This window comes from Vidua macroura, chromosome 1 (assembly GCF_024509145.1).
Source record: "Vidua macroura isolate BioBank_ID:100142 chromosome 1, ASM2450914v1, whole genome shotgun sequence".
In the NCBI taxonomy this organism is placed as follows: domain Eukaryota; kingdom Metazoa; phylum Chordata; class Aves; order Passeriformes; family Viduidae; genus Vidua; species Vidua macroura.
The window spans coordinates 154,483,256-154,488,264 of NC_071571.1; the positions used below are offsets into that span (position 1 = coordinate 154,483,256).

Consider the following 5,009-nt stretch of genomic DNA (forward strand, 5'->3'; position numbering starts at 1 on the left):
TAGGCCACATAAAGGAAAAGCCTCACAGTGCTGAAGTGCTCAGGGCAGAGCAGTGCCGGTGCACGGTGTGTCACTTGTCTGTCGTGCCTTCTGTGTCTTTTGCCTTAGTCCTTTGAGGGGCTTATCGGAAGCCCGGGCGTCCATCTTTGCAGCTCTCATCTCTGTGTTCCTCGGCCCCGTGCTGATTCCTTCTTACCTTTGGCTCGGGAGCCCGGACAGGCCTTGGAGTAGCATCCGGTCAGATGTCTTTTGAGGTCTTGTTCTGGGCTGTTCTCGACAGCTGTGATTTGTGACAATAGTGACGGCAAGGATGCGTTCTAGCAGATTAGGCCTCGTAGCGATGCGGAGATCCGTAGAGCATTCTGACGCTAGGGTTCTCGGGCATCCTTCTCTGCCTTGCTTGGAATAGGTCATTCAGTTAGCATCTTGTTCCTGCAGGGTTGTCTGAGCCTTAGAGGCTCGCCATCAGTCTCAGCTAGGTCATCTCATTCTGCAGTCTCTGGCTCCCTGAGGGCATTCTTCTCGCTCAGAGCTTTCTCCCCCTGTTGTGTCCCCTTGTTTGTCTTGTTCTGTGTCACGGGTGTCTGGGTATTTGGCCTGGAGCTGCTCTGCCCTGCTGCATAGCCTGGTGTAGGTCTAGAATGGGGCGTGTCCTGGGGCCTGGAAATTTGTAATGTGGGGTGTATTTGGACTCTAGATGGGATCTGTAGATTGATGAAGGCTATCTGGAGCTGTTAAGTTATCCTGCAGTGCTCTGACTTTTGTGCTAACGTTCTTTCAGACGCAGCCAGATGGAATCCGTGGCAGAGGGCCCCGTCCCGGGTGAGGGGGGTCCCCCGAGAAGGTCAGTCACCGTTTGTCTTTGCAGGGGGAGTATAAATGGTGCCTCTGTATTACAGCTATTTTCTTTGTTGTTATTTTTAGGAACTAAAGCCAGATAGTAGCGGTCAAGGTAAGTGGGCTAGGTGAGCAGTGAGCGGTGGCAGGCAGCAGTTGTTCTTGCTCCGGTTTCAATTCCCGGTGCAGCTCTTAGGCTCCGTTCTTGTTTGCGTGCTCTAGGCGGTCCGCTCGTATTACGCCGAGACCCCCCTCAGCAACGGGGCCGCAGACCCCCGCTTGGTCACTCTCGTGGGAATTCAGGAAGCAGTGCACGGAACTGTGATGAAGCCTTGATCTTTGTCATTTGAAGGTGTCACCCGGGGAGCCTTCAGGAGCGGCCGAGGAGTTGCTGTAAGTCGGGGAGCTAGGGAGGAGGAGCCAGGGTCCACTTGAGTTTCAGCAATGCCACGTCACCTCGTCTCCTCTTCACCCAGGCAGACCCTGCCGCGAGGGCATCGGCCTCCGGGCGCGGCCAGATGAGGCGGACGTTCTTAGGAGAATGGTGAGTAGCAGAATTGTTATTGGTTATTGGCCGCTGTGCAGCTAAGATCCTGCAGTGATGTTTGGTGTTCTTGATTGTAGCTGAGCAAGGGGCCACAGGCGGTGAGTCTAGGAGACTGCCAGCGGGCGAGGCGGCCTTCCTCGGCACCGGACGTGGATTCTCGTCCCTGGACGTCCGAGAGATAAGTCGAGGGCTGGGACCCTGAGAGGGGATGGAAGCGAGGCGCTGGGAGGGCTTTTGGAGGCAGCTTTGGAGATGGGGGTGGCCCTTTAGGCCACATAAAGGAAAAGCCTCACAGTGCTGAAGTGCTCAGGGCAGAGCAGTGCCGGTGCACGGTGTGTCACTTGTCTGTCGTGCCTTCTGTGTCTTTTGCCTTAGTCCTTTGAGGGGCTTATCGGAAGCCCGGGCGTCCATCTTTGCATCTTTCATCTCTGTGTTCCTCGGCCCCGTGCTGATTCCTTCTTACCTTTGGCTCGGGAGCCCGGACAGGCCTTGGAGTAGCATCCGGTCAGATGTCTTTTGAGGTCTTGTTCTGGGCTGTTCTCGACAGCTGTGATTTGTGACAATTGTGACGGCAAGGATGCGTTCTAGCAGATTAGGACTCGTAGCGATGCGGAGATCCGTAGAGCATTCTGACGCTAGGGTTCTCGGGCATCCTTCTCTGCCTTGCTTGGAATAGGTCATTCAGTTAGCATCTTGTTCCTGCAGGGTTGTCTGAGCCTTAGAGGCTCGCCATCAGTCTCAGCTAGGTCATCTCATTCTGCAGTCTCTGGCTCCCTGAGGGCATTCTTCTCGCTCAGAGCTTTCTCCCCCTGTTGTGTCCCCTTGTTTGTCTTGTTCTGTGTCACGGGTGTCTGGGTATTTGGCCTGGAGCTGCTCTGCCCTGCTGCATAGCCTGGTGTAGGTCTAGAATGGGGCGTGTCCTGGGGCCTGGAAATTTGTAATGTGGGGTGTATTTGGACTCTAGATGGGATCTGTAGATTGATGAAGGCTATCTGGAGCTGTTAAGTTATCCTGCAGTGCTCTGACTTTTGTGCTAACGTTCTTTCAGACGTAGCCAGATGGAATCCGTGGCAGAGGGCCCCGTCCCGGGTGAGGGGGGTCCCCCGAGAAGGTCAGTCACCGTTTGTCTTTGCAGGGGGAGTATAAATGGTGCCTCTGTATTACAGCTATTTTCTTTGTTGTTATTTTTAGGAACTAAAGCCAGATAGTAGCGGTCAAGGTAAGTGGGTAAGGTGAGCAGTGAGCGGTGGCAGGCAGCAGTTGTTCTTGCTCCGGTCTCAATTCCCGGTGCAGCTCTTAGGCTCCGTTCTTGTTTGCGTGCTCTAGGTGGTCTGCTTCTGTTACAACGAGACCACATCCGCAAGTGGCCAATGGACCCCGGTTTTCACTTCTGTGGGAATTGATATTGTGAATTAAATTTTTGTTGGGATGTGTGGGTATTTTGTGTTGTTTTTGATATATTATTGTTTTAAATTATAGGTGTGATATTTTGAGGTAACTTCTTTGTGGTTTCAGGGTTTTTTTTATTTGTTTGTTTATTTTTTTGTATGTAATTATTTTTCATGGATTTATTTTTAATGTCTTTTGTAATTTGTAGTATTGTAATTTAATTGTCATTTGGGATAAGAGTGTATAAATGTTATTTTAAGTTTATGTTATGTGGTGGAATTTTTGTATTTACTGTTTGAATTCTGTGAGGGATAAGGTTAAATGTGAAGGGGTATACTTAACAAGGCATTTAGAAAATAGATTTTTAGGACTGGTGACCAATAAACATGGTGTGTTTGTATGGGTGGTTTTAGTTAGTGTTACTTGTATGTTTTGTTTTGGTTGTGGAATTCTTTATCTTGGGTTGTTTTTGTTTTGTTTTTTTTTTTTAAGCATTTTACATAAGGGTTGACATAGTGAGTAGGACTCTTGTGTGGTCTATTTTTCGTGGAAACATAAGTATATTTCAGGTTACGAAATTTACGGGACTACTTTCTTGACTACTTACCAAATCCTTTTTAGGGGAAGTTTTTTTATACTCTGATTTTGAAATCAATGAAGAAAAATTAGAAAACGCAGGAGGTAGATAAGTTTTTTTCTTCTAGGACGAAAAGGGTTTAACACAGAAACTGCTTGGTCTAATCATACGCGGGGGGTTTCCGTGCGACGGTCGGGCCGGCCGCGGGGTTCGGCATCAGGAGAGCCCCGAGCTGTGCGCGCTGAACGGGAGGCGGCGCCGCCCCCAGGGAATGGAACGGATCCAAGCTGAGCCGGACCGAGCCGAGTTGATCCGAACGCAGCGAGCGGAGCCGAGTTTCGCCGAGCCGCGCTCCGCCGAGCGCAGCATCCCGAGCAGGGCGGGCCGCCGGGGCGGGCTCGGGTGGAGTCGGGGCTCTCTGAGGCTCCCTCTCATGTTCCTCTCTCTACCAATCCTTCCTCCTCCCCGTATTCCTCTTCTTTCTCTCTTTCCCCCATTTCCCGCTCTCCCCAAAGCCGGCACCTTTCCCTCCCTTTTCGGTCTCCCCTCCCGTCCCCCCCTCTACCCTTCCTTCCTCCTCCCCGTATTCCTGTTCTTTGTCCGCGGACCCTCCCCTCCTCTCCCTCGCAAACCCGACCCCCACTGCCCTGTCCCTATCCCGCTCCTCCGTTCTATTCCTCTTCTCTCCCTCCTCTGTGCACCGTCCCTCTTCCCCGCTCCCGGCCTTTCCCTTGCCCTCCCGCTTTCCTCCACAGCCCGACCTCCCTCCCTCCATACGCTGTCTCACGCCCTGCTAGCCCTCCTCTCTTGCCGTCGCCCCGTTCCTTCTTTGCCCGCAGCCGCGGGGCCGGGGGCGCCGGAGAATAAAGCCCAGAGGGCCGGAGCCCGGCGGCCCCGGGCCCTTGCGGGAGTCCCCGCACGGGGCCGGAGGCTCTCGGCGGATCCCCCCGTGCCGGTCAAACCCCGCCCGGCCCCGCCGGACCTGCGGCTTTGCCGGCATCGCGCTGAGAGCGGCCCCCGCTCGGTGCCGTGCCGTCCGTGCCGCATCCCCGCCGTCTCTGCCGCTCCCCCTCTCTGCCCCTCACCCGTGACAGCGAGGCTGGGCAGGAGCTTCGACCCTTCTGGCGGCTGCCCCCCTTTCTCGTTGCGGCAGAGTCCCTTTCGGGGGGGATGTACATGTGGAAAGGGATGGAAGCAAGTGCTGGGCTGCTGTCCGGGGCAGTTAAGACTCCTTCTGTGCCTTCTTTGGGGGCCAGGAAAAAGGGGTGAAGACTCGGGGCTCTGGTGTCATTTGGGGCACCCTAAGGTCCCTAGGAGAGGGACGCACGCTGCGGCGGAGGAGCAGGTGGGTGGCGAATGAGGGGGGGTCCTGCCGGGTGCCGTCCCCCCGAGGGACCCAAAGCTGCCCCAAAATGCACAGGGAGGGGGGTGTGTAGAATACTACTAAATCCTGGCAAATGTTTCGTTTTTATAGGTATTGGTAAAAATAGGAAAGTATTGCTAAATTCATTTGGAAAGAAAGCCCCAGGTATGCGCTGTGAGGATGTAATGTATAATTAATATACGTGTATATATAAATATTAATATAAAATAGAAAAAAATACAAAATCACAGAAATCGATACAATACCTAATAGATATTCTAGTGTATATGTCTTAT

The 5,009-nt window shown here is 53.1% G+C and overlaps 1 long non-coding RNA gene across 1 annotated transcript; it reads left to right on the forward strand.

Annotated features, from left to right (window-relative positions):
- Positions 1 to 2,214: 2,214 nt before the first annotated feature.
- LOC128810826 (uncharacterized) lies at positions 2,215 to 3,037 on the forward strand. Its single transcript, XR_008438149.1, has 2 exons — positions 2,215 to 2,603; positions 2,711 to 3,037. It is a non-coding gene; the product is annotated as an uncharacterized LOC128810826 (long non-coding RNA).
- The last annotated feature ends 1,972 nt before the right edge of the window (positions 3,038 to 5,009 follow it).